Source organism: Phascolarctos cinereus, unplaced genomic scaffold (assembly GCF_003287225.1).
Source record: "Phascolarctos cinereus isolate Bilbo 61053 unplaced genomic scaffold, phaCin_HiC Scaffold_2;HRSCAF=192, whole genome shotgun sequence".
Classification (NCBI taxonomy): Eukaryota; Metazoa; Chordata; class Mammalia; order Diprotodontia; family Phascolarctidae; genus Phascolarctos; species Phascolarctos cinereus.
Window position 1 is genome coordinate 319,234,094 of NW_027555625.1, and position 20,491 is coordinate 319,254,584.

The 20,491-nt window shown below is 41.8% G+C and overlaps 1 long non-coding RNA gene across 1 annotated transcript in view; it reads right to left on the minus strand.

The window, feature by feature from the left end:
• Window positions 1-8,390: 8,390 nt before the first annotated feature.
• The window catches only part of LOC110211330 (uncharacterized), a 55,765-nt gene continuing 43,664 nt past the window's right edge, over window positions 8,391-20,491 (minus strand). The window contains exon 4 of the long non-coding RNA XR_013484362.1: window positions 8,391-8,773. This is a non-coding gene — a long non-coding RNA (uncharacterized LOC110211330). The remainder of the gene's footprint in view (window positions 8,774-20,491) is intronic.

The window sequence follows — 20,491 nt, forward strand, 5'->3', positions numbered from 1 at the left end:
TCTTTGGGCCTCAGTTTCCTTCTTTCTAAAATAAGGAAATTGGAAGAAGGTTCCTTTTTACTGTAACTCCTAGTTAGAATAGTTTCTCCCTTGGAGCCAACACTAATTGCCCTGATGACAGGACCCTGTAGCTCCTGTCTGTAAAACCTAAGCTCAGGCCACACAATCTTTATCTTTCATAAGGTGTAAGCTCCATAAGAGCAGAGTTTATCTTATTTGTTTGTATTTGTATCCTCTGGGCTTAATAGGACACCTGCCACATAGTAAGTCCTAAATAAATGATCTTTCTGTCTCTCTATTTCTCTCTCTTTCTCAATCTCCCCTTCACACTATGACTTGCTCTTTGTATTTCATTGGGAACAGAAAGCACCTCCCTCCCTCCCCACATACACTTTCCTTTTTTTTTTTTTTTAAACAGGATGGCCCAAGGTTTTCTGAACAACCTATACTATAGGGCTGGGGACTGGTCTGGTGTAGCTGAGAATGGACTGAGTATCCCAAGAAGGTGTGAAAGTAGCTTTAGGGTAGCTAGGTGGCACAGTGGATAGAGCACAGGCCCTGGATTCAGGAGGACCTGAGCTCAAATCGGCCTTAGACACACAATACTTACTAGCTATGTGACCTTGGGCAAGTCTCTTAACCCCACTGCCTAGCCAAAAAAAAAAAAGTAGCTTTAGAGACTTTAGTCACAGTAGGCTTCTGGGATGAGGTGGTCTTTGGTTTGGGAGTGGTGAAAAGGGGCTCTTTGGGAACTGGCAAAGCACAACCTCACCTGAGTTCCCTCTCCCTGTCACTGAGTTCTCAGGGTTTTTGTAGTATAATGCCTTTCCTTGGGTCATGGCCTTGGGAATTTAAAGCACTGGAGTTCTGATTCTGGTCTTTGTTTGAATCAGAGTCATATGTCTGTATACCCTGTTTAGGCATACCTTCTAATAAAATTTCTCCTGACTCCGAGACAATTGATAGCATCCTAGAAAGTCTGTTACATGCCCAGGGTGCCTCAGATGGTGTCTCCACATGGAGGAAGCTAGGGAGAAGATAGCATCTCTCCATATAGAGGTTGCAACAGACCTGCTTCCAGGAAAATTAAAATGACATGTAAGAGAAGTGCCTTGAAGAGTCAGACTGTGAAATATGTGGAGATATTCTGTAGCTGGCTCTGGTTGGTTAAGCATGTAGTGAGTTATTCAAAAAAGGCTTTCAGTTTTACCTCCCTTCTCTGGCCTTTGCACTGTTGGGGAAGTTGGTGACTGGTGAAGAGGGTGGAGGCTATGAGATCGAAAGGTCCAGAGGGGTCCTTGGCATCTTGTTCCAGAGTCTGGGTTTAGAGCAGCATCAGCGCTCTAAGGAGCAAGCAGTGACCTTCAGGAGTAATCTTCAGACTCCAGCTGCCTTTGGGTGGGAACTCAGTGGGACCAGTGCTCAGTAGGAACCAAGTTAAATTGATAGTTGAATTTCCCATTCCCAATCCATGACTAAAGAGGCTTAGGTGGGATTTTATCCCCATGGTGTTAGGGGAAATGTTTGTGTGCTTTTTTCTTGCTCTATCTGTGAAGTAAATATCCCTTCATAAAAGCTACCTGGCATTAAGTAGTTAAATGCAATTGGGGTGCTAGTCATGGGGTCCCAAAAATGGGGAAACATAGCCAGTAGGGGCTTTTGACAATGGCAGAGAAAAAAGTCACCCCAAATTCCTCAGGGCAACTAAGACTTCTGAGGAGGAGATGTAGTAAGCCTGGTCCTGAGTCAGAGAGGTCAAAACACACTGATTACCACAAGATCATAGGACTTGCAGCAGGAGATGACTTTTGAGGTCACCCATTCCAATTTCTTTATTTAACAAATGAATAAATTGAGGCCCAGAGAAAGGAAAAGGACTTACCTGAGGTCATAGCAAGTAGCAGAGTCTGAATTTGAACCCAGGACCTTTGACTCTAAATATCATGTACTTTTTAATTCTACTTTGTTGCCTCTTCATTGTTCTGTTTCTGCCCATCACAAAATAAGCGCCTAAAAAGCCTACAATTACATCATCACGCATAGAACAGGTTTAGGGCAGCTAGGAGGCATAGTTGATAGAATGCTGGACTTGCAGTTAGGAAGACTTGAATTCAAATCCTCCCTTAAATTCTTATTAGCTGTGTGAATGGGCAAGTTAAATTAACCTGTCTCAGTTTTAGTTTCCTCCCCTGTAAAATGGGAATAATAATAGCATCTATTTCTCAGGATTTTTGTGAAGCTCAAATAAGAAAATATATATCAAGCACTTCAAACCTTAAAATCCTATATAAATGTTAGTTATTACAAGAACTAGACCTTTGATTCCATTAGCACAGGGAATTCCAGGATGAGAAGACTCTCTCAATCAGTGCAGGCTGGCACCTTTTTTGCGATTGAAAGGATTATCTAGGGCACCAAGACGTAAAATAACTTGTGTAGGGTTAATTGCCAGAATGTGTCAAAGGCGGTATTTGAACTCAGGACTTTGTGGCTTCAGAGCATAGTCTTTCTCCACTTCCACAGGTTGCCTTCTTTACCATGCATAAGACCACCATTTGACCTATGATATAAGGTGTCCAAGGGTTGCAAAGTACAGATGATAGAGAGGAACTATTCAATCCACTGAGGTGGCAACCGATATTTGCCAAGGGGATACTGACCCTTGAATAGCCAGTGGATCTTCCGAAAGACCAGCCAATCTACGATTTAGAATAATTGATCTCCATGAGGTAGAAAAAAAATAATTTAAGAAACCAATACTCTATGCTAAGGGTGGGAAACCTACGGCCTTGAGGCCATATGTGGCTTTCTAGATCATTGTGTGGCCTTTGACTGAATCCAAATTTTACAGAACACATCCTTTTCAAAAGGCTCTAGGCCTTTGAAAATTTATTTTTGGGGCAGGGCTTATTCAGGCAGGATTGACAAAATTAGAGTTTGGTGAGATATGAACAGGTGGTGCAGTGGATAGAGCTCTGCCCCTGGAATCAGGAAGACTAGAGTCTGAATACAGCCTCAGGCACCTACTAGCTGTGTGACCCTAGGCAAATCCCTTAACCTCTGTCTCAGTTTCCTCATTTGTAAAATGGGAATAATAGTTCCTACTTCCCAGGGCTGTTGTGAGGATACAATGAAGCAATATGTGTAAACCTTAGAGTGCTATATAAATCCTAGCTATTATTAGTAGCTACGAAGGAGATATTCTGCTGTCCAGTCAGAATCAATATACCTAAAATGACATGAAATAATATGCCTGTTCTCAAGAAGATACACTTTTCTGACAACAATATCAGTCACAGAAGTACGGTTAGGACCCATACTGGACTCGTGCAGGGGTAAGAAACCAGAGCCCTAGGTGTTTGGCTGCCAGTGACCAGTGTCTGATGTGGCTGCCACATATGCACAGCCATGATGGGATGAATCAAGCAAATGTTCTATTAAAGAAAAGAAAAAGGCCAACCACAGCTTCCGTGCTTTCTCTTTGTCTCTGGCTCTGTGTTTCTCTTTCTGTCTCTGTCTCTCGCTATGTCTTTTTCTCTCTGGCTCCCTTCTTGCTTTTCTTCCATTTTCTCTTTCCTTCCTTCCTTCCTACCTTCCTTCCTTCCTTCCTTCCTTCCTTCCTTCCTTCCTTCCTTCCTTCCTTCCTTCCTTCCTCCTTCCTCCCTCCCTCCCTCCCTCCCTCCCTCCCTCCCTCCCTCTCTTTCATTCATTCTTTCTTTCTTTCTTTCTTTCTTTCTTTCTTTCTTTCTTTCTTTCTTTCTTTCTTTCTTTCTTTCCTTCCTTCCTTCTTTCCTTCCTTCCTTCTTTCTCTCTTTCTTTCTCTCTCTCTTTCTTTCTTTCTTTCTTTCTTTCTTTCTTTCTTTCTTTCTTTCTCTCTTTCCTTCTTTCTTTCTCCCTTTCCTTCTTTCTCCCTTTCCTTCTTTCTCCCTTTCTTTCTTTCTTTCTTTCTTTCTTTCTTTCTTTCTTTCTTTCTTTCTTTCTCTTTCTCTCTTCTTTCTTCTTTCTTCTTTCTCTCTTTCTCTCTCTCTCTCTCTCTCTTTCTTTCTTTCTTTCTTTCTTTCTTTCTTTCTTTCTTTCTTTCTTTCTTTCTTTCTTTCCTTCTTTCTCCCTTTCTACTATCCCCCTTCCTTCTTTTTTACTTTTTGGGAAATAGAAAATGAAGTGAAGATTTTTGTGGGGTTAATGATGTGTGATTCTCATTAATAGTAATGCCAATAAATACTAATCACGTACTGGTGCTATGAGAACCATGAGCTTGGCAGGTTGCTTACCACCCCTCAACCATCCATTCCCGGTCTATTGCCCTGGGCTTAATGCCATTGACAAGATCCCAGAGGCTTAAATTTCACATTTTGTTTCAGGTCTAAGGCAGCCATCAATATATACTTATAGTATAGCTTCTCTTCCCAGACTTATACACACAGGAACAAAGGCCAGCATGATATAGTGGGGGAGGAGGGGAAAGATCAAGCAGCCTCCTGTTCTGCGATCACTGATCTGAGATCTCTGCTTTTTTGAAAAGCAGCATGCAATAGACCAGAGAGTCTTAACTTGGGTAGATGCATCTTCAAAATGTCCATGGATAGATTTCAGGGGGTTCATGAGCTGTGATTGAAAAAAAGATTACATCTTTATTTGCACTAACATCTCACTGAAATTCAGCATTTTCCTTAATTATTTAAAAATATTATGCTAAGAAGGGGTCTATGACACAAAAATGGTTAAGGACCCCTGGTCTAGAAGAAAGAGTGCTGGGCTTAGATCATCTGAGTTCAAGTTCCATCTCTGATACCAGCTTCTTCATCTGTTAAATGGAGGCAATAAAACTCACGTGGTTAGATACTATTTTAGGGCTCTCTTTTTCTCTCCTCTCCTCTCCTCTCCTCTCCTCTCCTCTCCTCTCCTCTCCTCTCCTCTCCTCTCCTCTCCTCTCCTCTCCTCTCCTCTCCTCTCTCCTCTCCTCCTCTCCTCTCCTCTCCTCTCCTCTCCTCTCCTCTCCTCTCCTCTCCTCTCCTCTCCTCTCCTCTCCTCTCCTCCCTTTCTTTTCTTCCCCTCTCCTTTCCTCCACTCTTCTCTCCTCTCCTTTCCTCTTCCTATCCTCTCTGTTGATAATCTTTCAGGGATTCAATGACCATGTCTGTGCAGATGACCCCAAAATCTATAAATCTAGCCCTAAACTTCTTAAACTCCAAGCATACCTTACCAACTGGCTGGGGGTTGCATAGACATTTCAAACTCAACATGTCCAGAAGAGAACTCATTATATTTTCTCACCATCCCATCATTCTTCCAAACTTCCATTTCTGCCAAGAATACCACCATGCTTTCAGATACCTAGGTTTATAACTTCAGATTCATCCTTGCCTCTAGCTTCTACCACACTTCTGCTTTCTAACCTGTCCCTTTGCCTCCACTCAAACGACCTCCCGTTCATTGGCTTTGGTCTGGACCATCACAATAGCCTCTAATTGTACCTCCAATTTTCTGTCTCTTCCTTTTCCAATCCATCCCTTGTACATCTGCAAAATGATTGCCCTGAAACAAATAACTAGGTCACTACCCTACTCAATAAGTATAAATGGCTCCCTATTGCTTCCAGGATAAAATATAAAATTCTTGCCCTTGCATTTAAAACTTTAACAAGCTGGCTCCCACTTGCCTTCCCAATCCTATTACATATTACTCCCTTTCATGAATTCTACACCAATCAAACTAATCTGGTAATTGTATTCCATACATGAAATTCCCACCTCTTGCTTCTGTGTCTTTGCATAGTAGTCCCCCATGTTTGGCTCTCCTTCTGACTCTCAGACTCTCAGGACTTCACTACCATACTTCAGATGCCCTCCCATCCTGGAATTCCCTCAGCACTTGGGGCTTTCTCTCCCTGAACACTCCCCTTTCCCCCAATTCCTTCTCCCATTCGTGGGTTCTTCCCATGGCATCCATTTTGAGGACAGATTCAGGCCAGCCATATTAATTCTCAGTATTGCTTTACTACTCCATGATTTAATCTCTCTGCCACTCTCCTTAATGACTGTTCTGAATTTCAGAGATCAACTATTCTACCTTCTAGGGGCAGCGAGGTGGCACAGTGGATAGAGAGTACCAGCCCTGGATTCAGGAGGACCAGAGTTCAAATCTGGCCTCAAACACATAACACTTACTAGCTGTGTGACCCTGGGCAAGTCACTTAAGCCCATTGCCTAACCAAAAAAAAACCCCAAAACCTATTCTACCTTGTATATGATCATGACTCACCTCCATAGCATCACTAACAAGTGACCAGCTTTTGCTGGAAGACCTCTTCTAGTGGTGAACTCCTGAAGCCATTCATTCCACTTCTGAACAGCCCTAATTGGTATGAAGGTTTGTCCCTACTTATGGCTTAAATATATCTCTCTGCAGTCACCACCCATTATTCTTGGCCTTTGAGGCTGAGCAGAAGGAGATGAATTGCTCTAAAAATGATGCCTTCAAATATTGAAAAATAGTGATTCTGTCTCTTTTATGTTTTCTCTTTTCTAGACTAAATATCACCTGTTTGAGGTGCAGAGTAAAACAAGTAGAACAAACCAAGAAAACAACATACACAATGATTACAAAAATGTAAGTAGAGACAACAATGACGACAACAACAATAGAACTGAATGCTGTATGATTTCAAAGACCAAGAAGGTCAACCCTAAAGGAGATCTGGCACTTGCAGAAGTGGGGAGCTGTGGGTACAGAGTATTGCATATGCCATCAGACTGTCTTGGTGTATTGCTTGGTTTTGTTTAACTACATTTTTTTTCTTCTTTTCCACGTTCTTTGTTACAGCATACAGCTTGATGGGCAAGGGAGGGAGTAGGAATATATTTGCAAATTATATAAAAACAAAGGGCAGCTAGGTGGCACCATAGTGCACAGAGTGTTGGGTGTGTAGTCGGGAAGACTCCTCTTCCTGAGCTCAAATCTGGCCTCAGACACTTACTAGTGACCCTGGGCAAGTCACTTAATCCTGTTTGCCTCAGTTTCCTCATCTGTAAAATGAGCTGGAGAAGGCAATGGTGAACCACTCCAGCGTCTTGCCAAGAAAACCCCAAATGGGGTCACAAAGATTGGATACAACTGAAGAATAACTGAACAACAGCAATAAAGCTCTCTCTACATATATATATGTATATGGATGTAAAAATATGTGTATATGTAGAGGTACACACAGATGTCCATATGCACACACACACAAATGTGTGTATACACACATGTAATACAATATACATATGTGCACATATGTATGTGTATGTAATTTTATATATGTGTGCATACACCCACACATTTCTGATATATGCTACATGATGTTTGATATATGACATATGTCCATGCTCAGTTCCTTCAGCTGATCCTTCTTTGGCATGATCTCTAGTCCTTACACTGCACTGATCATCCTACTTTGGGTATGCTCAGGCTTGTTCATAGTCTTCCTATAAGGTCATGCAAAAACTAAACAATGAGAGAAGAGTTAGATTTGGTTTGCACAAGGCAGATGGCAGAATTACTCTCTCACCCTTTCCTTGATCTGGAGATGATGCCTCCTTTAATGCGGCCCAAGAGGACAGCCTTTTCTCTGGCTGCCATATCACACTATTAACTCGTATCGAGCTTGCTGTCTGCTAAGCCTCCCAGAAGGACCTTTCTGTACAAACTGTTCTCCAGCCTTGCCTGCCCATTCTCTGCTTGTGCGATTAATCCTCTTACTCTCTAGCCCCCTCCTTTCTAAACCAAGTGTAGACCTTTCTTATCCTTATTATATTTCATCTTTTTGGATTTAGCCCACTGTTTTTTCAATATCTTTTTGGATCTTGACTCAGTCATCTTTTTTTTTTATTTCCCTTGAATAAAATGATGGTTTAAGATGCAACCTCTCCCTCCTGGGACAACTCTTAATAAAACGCTTTTCCATGACCAAATGGTAGGTGTGGGACCAGCAGCTCAGTGTCAGTAAAGACCACTTGGTTTACTCATTCCTGTCAGCAGACTTTCTGCTTTCCTAGGAGTCAAGTCATCATTCAACGTGACATGGCGCTGTTGGTTAATAGCAACAGTAGCAGAGATAATAGTATTTAGGGCTAGGAAAACCTTAGAGGATATCTTAGCCAACACTCTCATTTTCAGGTGAGGAAACTGAGGCCTAGAAAGAAAAAATGACTTTCCTAAGGGCATGGGATCATAGAATCTTAAATTCAGAGGTGAAAGAGACCCCAGGGATCCATTAGAATATAAACCCCTTCAGGGCACAGATTGATTTTGCTTTTTCTTTGTACAAGCATACCTTTGAGATATTATGGGTTTGGTTCCAGACCACGGCAATAAAGCAAATATTGCAATGAATCGAGTTGCATGAATTTTTTTATTTCCCAGTACATATAAAAGTTGTGTTTACACTATATTGTGGTCTATTAAGTGTGCAATAGTGGCATGTCTGAATAAACAATGTGCATACCTTAATTAAAAACCCTTTATTGCTAAAAAAAAATGCTAACCATCTTCTGAGTCTTTAGTGAGTCATGCATTTTCTGGAAGAGATTCTTGCCTTGATGCTGATGGCTGCTGGCTGATCAGGGTGGTGATTGCTGAAGGCTGGGGTGCCTGTAACAATTTCTTAAAACAAGCCAACAAGGCAGTTTGCCCCATCAATTGATGCTTCCTTTCACTTGAAAACTTAAAGGTCGTTGTAGGGTTATTAATTGGCCTAATTTCAATATTGTTGTATCTCAAGGTATAGGGAAGCCTGAGGGGAGAGAGAGAGACAGGGAGAACAGCAGTTTATGGAGCAATCAGAACACACACAACATTTATCAATTAAGTTCACCGACTTACATAAGTGTGGTTTGTGGTACCCCAAAACGATGACAGCAGCAACATCAAAGATCGTTGATTGCAGATTACCATAACAGATATAACAATAATGAAAAAGTCTGATGTATTGTGAGAATTACCAAATTGCAACACAGAGATATGATATGAGCTCTTGCCATTGGAAGAATGGCACTGATTAACTTACTTGATGCAGAGTTGCCATAAACCTTCAATTTGTGGGGAGAAACCCCCCCACAATATCTGTAAAGCATAATAAAGTGAAGTGTAATAAAATGAGGTATGCCTGTATCCTCAGAACTTAGTACAGTGTCTGGCACATAGCAAGTGTTTACTCAATACCTGGTGTTTGATCAAGTCAAACACTATTTTTGCAGATAAAGAAATTGAGGCCTAGAGAGCGGTCAGCAACTTGCTAATAAGAAACAGAACTGGCGTATAAACTCAGGACCTCTGAGCTGAAATCCAGCATGCTTTCTACTGTGCCATGCTGCTCTGAAAGCCTAGGCCTTGTTCCCTCACTTGCTGCCTTCTCATGGTTTAACGTCAAAGGAAGGTCCTTACCTCAGTTTCTCCTAAATGTGCAATGAGGAAAAGGGTGTTTATTTATTTATGATGGCCACTCCTTCCCCAGGGATGAGAGATGTCCAAGTGCAAGTGTTATTACAAGGTCCAATTTACTGTCCAGAAAGAAGCAATCCTGATAGAAATCTTTCATTTAATTAAAATTGATTTAAAAATTGCCTGATCAATAATGAGTTAAAAATTCATCCCAGCCTCAGTGGGAGTAGAAAGGCTTCAGAAAAGATCAGAGGAGAGTGGTTTGACTCAGGAGCCTGGATCTGGCCTGAAATTCTTTTCCTTTTGGCCCTGGGACACTTGGTATATAGCAGTTTACCCTCTGGCCCAAATGGTCAAGTACTTTCTCTGAGAAGAAGGGCACTTAGACCAAGCAGCCCTTGTCTGTTGCAATTTTAGTTTGGGTGCCTTAAAAATGCAGGATCAAGTAGCATTTGGTACAACTGAGTCTGCACCACAGAAAATGGGAAGGGTAGCATTCAGAATTCTATACAGTAGAGCTGGAAGGGAACTTAGAAATCATCTTTGCCAAGCCTCTCATGTTAAAGATGAGGAAGTTGAGAACCCGAGAGAATGGTAGACTTAGAGCTAAGGTCACATCAGTAGCAAGTGGTAGAGGTAGAATTTGATCCCAGGTCCCCTGACTCCAAATTTAGCAGGCTTTCTACTTTACCAGCATACTTCCCACTTTTCAAGGACTGGGGGAAAACAAAATTTGACTCTTCTGTAGCTCTTGATACTCATTCTTTCAGGGTGCTTCCTTCATTTGGAGAGTGGACGAGCAGATCCAGTAGGAGAATTCTATTCAATTCATTCAGTTGTCTCCATTCCAAGCAGTACTACCTTCATATGGGTCGTCATTCCCACCCACCTAGATGGACAGGTAGCCATCCGCCTTGCAGTAGCCTCCTAATTGTCCTTCTGTACTCTAATTCTCTGCTGGCTGGATTCCATCTTTCACAGTTTCCAAAGGATCAGTGATCTCATCAATATGGACATATCTCTCACTGATGCAAATAGCAGCCCTTCCCCATCTGGGCATCCTTGTTCTTGTTCATGTCTTCTTATACATTTTTCACAGGTGTGGGATGAGCATCTGACATGCTGGGGCATATACTTTAGTTCTTTTGACATTATGAAGAGACCACTTGGAGGTGCGGACTGTCCATTAGTTACGCCTACCTCTTGCCATGTGACCACTCTAGCTTCTTTTTTGCTCATTATCTCTTTGTGGACATACTCTACACTACTCTCTCTTTATGCCCCTCTATTGCTCAAAAGCCTTCAATAGCTCCCTTCTACCTATTGAATGATACTCAAGCTATTTAGTTTTGTGTTCAAGATACTCTGCAAGCTGGACCCACTGCACTTTTACAACCTTATCTCATGTTTTCCATGGATGCTCTGTATGCAGCAAAACTGTCTTATTTGCCATCTCACAGAATCAGAAACTTTCAGTGGTCCTTTATTCTGAGGCCCCAGCTGAAACATGAACTCCCTTTATAACTTCCTCACACACACATATATGTATATAAATATATGTAAACATATACAAAATATATGTGTGTATATGTGTGTATGTATGTATGTCTGTCTGTCTGTATGTATGTATGTATGTATAATAGTTCATATGGGATTGAGACCTGACTGTTTCAGATTAGACATTCATCTGGTCTTATCCCTGGGTTTGAAAGGCTCACAGTCCTATGGGATCCTGAATTCTAGAGAATTCCCTGGATGAAGCTCTAATTAAAAGGAGGGTATACAGAGTGAGGTTGGCTCCTTTGACCTCCTACGTGGACCCCCAAGTTCCTCTTTGGACTTCATTCTATTTCTGTGGCCCTGTAAACAATTACAGAGGATTACATGGTAGCAGGGAATTATCCCTATGGAAATCCACATAAAGTCCCTGTTACAAGGAGTTCTGCCCCAGAATTCTCTTTAATAATGAGGAAAGAGCACCAGAGAGATCCTGAGCCTTTCCTGGGCATGAGGAATCAGGCAGAAAGAGGAGGAATGTAACTAGCCCACTGGATGATCAGTTCCCTGTAAATAATATTCAGTACCTTTTCAACTAGACTATTTTGCCTAAGGCACTGTTCCTTTTTGGTTATTACTCTTAGATGCATCACCCGTGTTCTACTTTCTCTGGCCTATATGCTACCCACATGCCACTTGGGACTCATCACTGCTGGTGACCCCTCTGAAAAGACCCCTCTTTCCCTCAGGGTCCATTTTTGTCACCAAATTCAAGCTATTTCTTCCAAGTCATGCGTGCATTTTAACATTGGCCTTCAGGAGTTAGTGTCCTCACTCTTGTTGTATACTCACCAGTCAACAAAAACATATTAAGCACTTAGCTCTGTACCAGGCATTGGGCTAAGTGTTATGGATAAAAAGACATGCAAAATAGTTCCTGCCCTCAAGGAGCTTACACTCTAATAGGGGAGACATCATGTGTATAACTAGATATATACAAGAGAGTATATGAAAAGCAATCTGAAACACTAATGTAGGAGTTTCAAACCAGGGAGGTCAAACCCTAACATTGATGGGTGGTAGGAGGGATTTTTGAACAAGTTAAATTTTACTTAAAGGTAGTTGCTCCCTATTACTATGAATTGGGTCCTCCCTTGCCTTTCTGACTGTCTAGCTTACATTTGCATATAAATTAAAGGTTCATAAAACTCTCTCTTCATATCAACCCCTTGAGGGAGGCAGTACAAGTATTTCTCCCCATTTTACTGATGGAGGAATGGAAGCACAGAGAGATGGAATGATTTGGCCATGATCACACACCCAGTAGGAATTAGACTGAGTCTCCCTCTCTCTCTTTCTCTCTCTCTCTCTCTCTCTCTCTCTCTCTCTCTCTCTCAATAATTAATCAATTTATTTTTAGTTTTCAACATTCATTTCCATAAGATTTTGAGTTTTAAATTTTCTCCCCCTCCCTCTGCTTTTCCCTTCCCAAGATGGCATGCAATCTGATATAGGCTCTACTTATACATTCATATTAAGCATGTTTTCCCATTAGTCATGATGGAAAGAAGAATTAGAACTGATGGGAGGAACCACAAGCATGAAGCAATAAAACAAAACAACAAAAGAAGGAAGAACAAATAGTATGCTTCCATATGCATTCAGACTCCATAGTTCCTTTTCTGGATGTGGACAGCGTTTTCCATTGTGAGTCTTTTGGAGATGTCTTAGATCCTTGCATTGCTGAGAAGAGCCAAGTCTATCAAAGTCAGTCATCCCACGATGTGGCTGTTACTGTGTATAATGTTCTCCGGATTCTGCTTACTTCACTCAGCATCAGACCACACAAGTCTTTCCAGGTTTTTCTGAAGTTTGTCTGCTCGTCATTTCTTATAGTGCAATAGTATTCCATTACATTCATATACCACAACTTGTTCAGCCATTCCCCAATTGATGGGCATCCCCTCAATTTCCAATTCTTGGCCACCACAAAAAGAGCTGCTATGAATATTTTTGTACATGTGGGTCCTTTTCCTGTTTTTATGATCTCTTTGGGATATAACCCTAGAAGTGCTATTGCTGGGTCAAAGGGTATGCACATTTTTATAGCCCTTTGGTAATAGTTCCAAATCGCTCTCCAGAATGGTTGTAGACTGAGTCTCTTGATGAGTGTAGCACTCTACTACTGTCCCCTGCTGCTCCTTCTCTGAGATCTCTTTAAGGTTCTGGAACTGATAGGAAGAGACTTACACATGCTCAGAGATATTGGGAACCTGACAATTGAGACTTGAGTTTTAAAATATCATGCGGGTCAATTGGCTGTCTTCATGATATAAATATATTTCACTTGATTGTATTTATACTTCTAAGAAAATATATTCCTCCACATACACACAATTCAATTCAATGATCACCCACTGAGCCCCTAGAAAAATAGAATAATAATAGCTAACATATAAATAGGGCTTTAAGGTTTACAAAGCACTATACAAATATCTCATTTTATCTTCCCAACAAGTCTGTGAGGTAGATGCTATTGTTATCCCCATTTTACAGATGAGGAAACTGAGGCAGATAGAGATTAAGTGACTTGCACAGGGTCACAGAGCTATATTAAGTGTCTGAGGTTGGTTTTGAACTCAACTCTTCCTGACTCTGGGTCCAGTGCTCTATCCACGTAGACGCCTGTACATTTTTATAAAATCTTAAGGTTTAAAAACACTTTGTTTATAATATTCCATAAGGAAGGTAGTACAAATATTGCTTTCCCCATTGTAGAGATGGGGAAACTGATGCTCAGAGAAGCAGTGACTTGCTCAGGCTCCCAGCTAGTCCATCCTAAAGATGGCATTCAAACCCAGGCCTTCTGACTCTGAGTCTTACGCTCTTTCCACCATTCCAGGGAAGCGGCCCTGTACTAACAGAGATTCCTGAGGTACCCCAGAGGACTTGAAGGCCAAAGGGGAGTGTTTTTCTAAAAACCAAGCCTTCTCGTTGGTGGAACGACAGCTGGGCTGTTGAGATGTGCTCTGAACACTCAGTAGTCATGATAGTGGGGTATGCATCCTTCTGGATAATGGCTGACATCACAGGCGGCAGCTGGTCTGGGCCCGGCCCTTGGCCCGGGCTCCCTAAAGCACTCACAAACACAGACAGAAGAACGTACTTGATATTTGTTATTAATTGCTTGGCATATGTTGCCGGTAACACATCCAGACTAACTACCATACGCCTAGTTTTAAAGAGAATGCCTTCCCCAGGGTGGACTGGGAGGATCGGTAAAAAAGGCTAAGTCCCTGGGTCCAAAATGCCTGTTTAGCTGAAAATGCGACCCAGGCTACTCTGCTGCAATCCTTCCTTGACTTCTTATTCCCCTCATGATGTGGAAAATGGTGTCCTTTTATTGGCAGGGGAGGCTGGGGGAAATCTTGGAGGGCAGACTATGTGCCTAGCTGAGGAATGAATGGCATACATATTTTTCTGTGGGAAAGAGCAGTTGGGTACACATTGGATACACTATGGCCAAAATTTGGAGCTGGACAAAGTGAGCCTTTGGGGATTCCTCACCCCACTGTTTTCCTTTGTCATGGTCTTTTTTGCTCTCCCTTCCAGGTGCCTAAATCTTCTCCAGCCCCATCAGAACTATCTTCCCAGCCCGTGTTCCAATACTGGCCACTTAAAAACACCAACGAACAAAAGCAAACCCCAAATCCTCCCTATCTTATGTCCTCAGTACCCTGACAAGTCTCTTAATACTAGGTCTCTGCCTTGGTGGTAAGACCTCCAGTCCCATCTCAGCCATAAATGAGGCAAGGCAACCAGGCCTTTGTCCCAGGGTGCTGGAATTTAGAGGACAGCACTTGCTCCTTTACTAGATAGAAACAAATGATATGAGCACCTAGTTAGCTAGGATAATCAATTAAAATGGGAATATGCAATAAGATAAAATAGGAATATGCAACATAGCATGTTTTCTAACTTCTGCCTTTCCCCCTTCTCCCCCTTAATCCAGATAAGATCTTCCCAGTCTGGCCCTACTTTGCTCCTTTCCTGACAAAGACCTCCTTAGCTGCATCTTTACAAATTCCCAAGGTCTCTTTATCCCCCTACTTTTGCAAGGCAGTGCTCTTGGGTCTTTCTTCCCATAGGCCTTTGTGTCTTAAGGTCCAAAGTCTTTCCCTAGGGTTAATCCCCATCTTAACTGAATTCATCTTAGTGAATATCTCAGGTATATTTTGTGCCTCCCCCCCCACACACTCTTTCCCCACCTCTCCAGGAAGCAGCATTAAGATCATAGATTTCAAGCTGGAAGAGACCTCAGAGGTTACCTGCTCCTCTATCTTCAATTTACAAATGAGGAATTCGAGTCCTACAGAGAGGAAGTGACTCAAGCTCACATAAGTAGAAAGGGTCCAAACTAGGATTTGAATTCAGGACCTTGGTGCTCTTTTACTAATTATTATTATTTACTAATTACTAATTGCTAATTACTTGCCCATTTATCCCATGCCTGGACAAAGTTGCTAGACCACCCCAGGCCTAATGGCTATTTGACTTTGGTGGCCACAGCCTGTTAGCAGTAGAGGGGGCAGATTGACCCAGAAAGTGGGGGTGCAGTTCTCCCAAAGCATTAAAGGCTTATTGTTCTCTTAAGTAACCTGTTTTGCCTTTTCACTCACTTCCCCTAATTGTTTCCCATCTTTAGTTGCTAAGGTGAGAGATGAAGGGTTTAAGACATTGGCTGTCTCTTCCCTACCCACGGCCATGCTCTACAGAGATTCATTCTACTCTCAGAGGTTGTATGCTGCAGAATGGAAAATCTGGCTCATTGTTCCGACCAATCAGTGTGAGATTGTCTCCTCAATGTTTCCTTCTCCTGTTTTTCCTCAGGAAGAACTTAATGAAGAGTGTTTGGAAGCTGGGCTGCCTCTGGAGTTAGGGTGAAGTCTTCCAGGCAGAGGAGGGATGCCCACGTTGGGAAGACATTTTATAAGAGATTACTGTCCAAGCAGTAAACTCTTAATTAACAAATTGTTGGAGCTAGCTGGGCCCTTAGAGGTCAACTAGTCCAATTTCCCTCAGTTAATAAAAAAGGAACTGAGGACAAAAGAGGCAGATTGAATTTCCCTAGGGTTAGACTGCTGGCACTTTGTGGCACTCTTCAAATAGAAGGGATGGAAGTTAAACCTAGGACTCCTAACAACTAACCCAGTGTCTTTTCTACTCTATCACACTGCCTCCCTACAGGTTTAGACTAGATAAGCCCTTCCATCTGGATGGACTTTTCCATCTGAGAGGTGTTATGATTTTATAATATATCCTTTTAGTTGACTTAGCTGAATTATTCACTTCTTTGCATGTGTAGAGACCTGGCTAGTGGAGTGTTAAAGGCAACAATGGGCATAACCATCAGCACAAGGACTCTTAGAAAATACTGCAACCTCAAACATCTCTCATCATGAATGTCCAGAGGCTGGTCAGATAAGATGCAGTGATCAAATGCTTACATCTTAAACTGTGGTAAGGTCAAAACCAAGTTTGCAAGTTAGAAGGAACTCTCTAGATTACAGACTCAGAATTGAAGGAATCCTTAGAGTTTGTCTGGTAAAACCTTATTACTTTTTTCAGATAAGCAAACTGAGGCCAAGAGAGGTTAAGTATCTTACCCAAGTTCACACAAGTAGAAAATGGCAGAGTCTGCACTCAGTCTCATGTTGTCAACTTCAAATCATCTCTTTTCCCCTTGCTCCACATCATTCACCTCATTCAATCTGACCTTCTCCATTCTTTTTAACTCCCTTTCCCCCAATCTCCTTTATAGTTTATGAAAATAAAGCCTTGATAGGCCAAGAAAACTGCCCAAGGTCAAACAGTAAGTAAAAAAATTCTTATTTAAAGCCTGTTTTTTTTTTAAATTCCAAATTCATTATACCACATCCTTTTAAAAAAAAAAACTTTCCTAACCTAAGGCCACCCCTCCATACAAAGGAACCACATCACACAGTGAGGAGGATTTTGAGGGGATTCAGGAAACCAAGTTCCAAAGCTGAGGTAACCTTCAAACACCAAGGTGCATACCAGAGCCATGGAGTTAGAAGACAGAAATAAGAAAAACAAAACAGAAACATCTGAGTCTGAAAGAAAAATATTTTTTGTAAGACACACAAATATGAATGAGTGACTGATGACATTTATCCTATGTCTATGTTATTTTGGCTGAAGGCTAATTAATATAATTTATGGCTAGGAAAAATAATTAATTTATATCTTACTCTACTTAGCGTAATCCTTAGAAATCACATCCATCTGAATGCACACAAGAGATATAAGGTAACATGACTTCTTCTCTAGGCCAGTAATTCTCAACATAGGCTCCTTCATCTGATATTGGATTTTAAGGCTTATAATATTAAGCTATTTGCAGATTTATTCCAAAGTCAAATCATTCTCTAGTTGGCCCATCCGCCCACTTCTCTGCAGTGGGGAACAGAGTTAGGTGAGGTAGATAGTCCAGGGCATATTTTGTCTCCAAAAGACATCCTAGGCCAAGAAAGTTTCCAAATCAATGCTACATTCCAGTTTCATCTCAAGGGAGATCAAATAGTACCCAGGATGTATGAATCTCCTCTTGGGCAGACACTGAGGATATCTAGCCTAAACAAAAAACTTGGAGGGGATGGGGGGAGTGATAGTTATATGAGTATTTGAAGGATTTTCCCACCAAAAAGATAAAAGACCTGCTCTGCTTGGCCTTGGAAGGCAGAATTAGGAACAGCGAAGAGAAGAGTCAGAGGACCAGATGTGGCTCTAGGAAAGGGAAATTTTCATAACCATTTGGAGCTATTCAGAAGCAGAATGGGTTGTCTGGAGAAGGGAGCAATTTTCTTTTCATTGGAGGCCTTTGAGTTCGGGACAGGCCAAGTATGATGTAGACGGTATTTATGCTAAGATAGGGAGGTTAGATTAGCTACCCTCTGAGGTTCCTTCTTCTGGAAAATGCATGATTCTGTGGACATCACTGATTTAAACAATTAAATGGGGGGAGTGATAAATGAGAAGGAATAACATGTATAGCTACCTACTGAATTTAATGGTGGACTCTTAGAGTAAGGAGGGACTTCAAAAGCTCCTTGGTCTAACCCTCTTCAGAAGCACAGAGCCCATCTGCAACCTGCTGCCAAGCTGTGATCCAACCCACGCTGGAGAATTCTTCTCTCTTCCCCACCATTTACCAGTATCAACTTCCTCAGTTTGAACTAAGTTTCGTATGGGAACTGTTTGATGATTTTGTCATGAAGCCATATTTCTCCCACGCAGTCCCTTCTGTCCATTTGTAATAAGAGGGATATGTGGCCATGAAGTGTTCTGGAGAGTCCCCAGGACATGAGAATCCGAAAGGCACCAGCTGGAATTTAGCCAGCACCAAGTGATTGCTTTCATCACATACACTCTTCTGAGCCAACACCACTGTGCAGGCTAAAGATCTGGAAAAAAAAATCCCCTGGTTTATATACCAGTTATTATTCAGACATGGAGAATATTTGAAACTCACCCCTCAGCTCTAATCTTGTTGCTCCCCCCCCCCACCACTGTAAAATAGCCAGTTGATTTCAGTTTTGATTTTAAGAAGAATTTTTTCCCCTCTGGGGCCAAGGCCTTGTATCACAAGCCAAGTTCCAGTCTGGATCAAATGTTTATAGCACAGCAATGAGCCCCAAAGGCCCTGCAAACCCTCAATGAAAAGACAGAGGGCCATTCATTTCTAGGAGGAGAGTGGGAAGGTCTCATATTCTTTCCAAGGACTGCCAAACCTGCCTCTGCTTCTAATCCTTTTCCTTCTGAAAGCACCACCCACCTTATTCTCTGAAGGGGCCTATGGAGGGAAGAAGGCTGTTGAACTTGTCTTTTTAAGGCCCTTGAACTCTAGTACACACCTGCCTGTGTTTCCATGAGTTAGACCCCAGCCCAGGGGGAGATGGGATTCTGATGGTCAGGAAAAGCCCTAGTCCAGGGAGTTCCATGGGGACTCCCAAGGCTTCCAAAGACTTTGCTTTTTTCCCTTCATGGCTTTGAGTCTGGGAGTTCAGTTCTGAAAAAAAGTGGGCTGTTTACCTAAAGGAGCAAGATTTCAAAGTGAATTTTATGACTGTGTCTTTTATTATTCTCCTTTTTAAAATGATTAGGTTTACTCAGGAATCTCTTCATGGTCTTTATTCCAAAGTGATTGTAATGAATTAATTTGACTTAAAATAGAGACTTTAGGATATGATAGAAGGAGCACTTAACTTGGAAGAAAAGGACTGAGTTCAAATTCCAGCTCTACAGTCCTTCCTTATTTTGGGGGTGGGGTGGGGTGGAGGGTGGGGAGGATTCAGAAGTCTGATTGCCTTGGTGTAGGGCAGTGGTTCCCTTGGGTGATCAGAAAAGCAACAACGGTCTAAGAGGTTCATGCTGAAAATTATTTAATGGTGCCTTAAGGAGTAAATAATTACCCAATTATGCTACAAATACTTTTTCTTCTATATATATTTGGAACTTTTGGTGGTAGTTATGAAAAACACTTAATAAAATCAACAGAATATTAAAAGTAGTATATTAAGTTATTCTGGTAATTCCAAAGGGTTTGTGGAACAAAAAATGTTGGGATCCAGTGTTGTAGGGAACTTGTAGGAGACCTTCTCTTTACTAATGCCTCCCTTCATCACACATTTATTAGCTGGACAAGTCATTTAGCCTCTGTCTGCCTCAGAGACTGAACTGAAAAATGGGGGTATTAATAGCACTACCAGGGTGTGCAGTTAGGTGGTACAGTAGATAGAGTGTGGGGCCTGGAGTCAGAAAGACTCATCTTTTCGAGTTCAAATCTGGCCTCAGACACTTACTAGCTGTGTGACCCTGGGTAAGTCACTTAACCCTGTTTGCTTCAGTTCCTTATCTGTAAAATGAGCTGGAGAAGGAAATCACAAACCGCTCCAGTATGTTTTCCAAGAAAACCCCAAATGGGGTCACACAGAGTCAGACACAACCAAAATGACTGAATAAAAACTCCCACATCAATGCAGCTTTAAAAGTGGGAAATTGAGTCTGTATGCATGTGATGGTGTACTTCTGTATCAAGTAAAAGTATTTAAATCTATACAGGTGTTTGGCATCAGGTAAACTGAACCATCTGGATGGCTGAATGAATTTTTCATTTCTCATCTTGATATTTATACTTGTGGAGATACAGGAGAGCCAATTTTAAAAGGCTTTCCATTGGACCTTCTAATCTGTACTTGCAGCTGTGCACCTGTGAGATTTCCTCATGGCTAATGGCACCATTGTGTCCCCCTTCTTGCTGTGAATCCATAAGGTCATTTTTGGCCCCTTGGCACTGAGCCTTATTATCCCTAGGAAGCAGCAGCATCGAACTCCACCCTCAGCAGCTCAGGTTGGACAGCTGGCTGGTCTGACTGACTGTATTGTAATCACACCAGGGTAGGGTGAGCACCTTCCTACACTGCTTTTGTAAAAATGTATATGACTGGGAGTTCACCCGTCACTGCAGGACTCCTCTGTGCTATGACCTTGACTT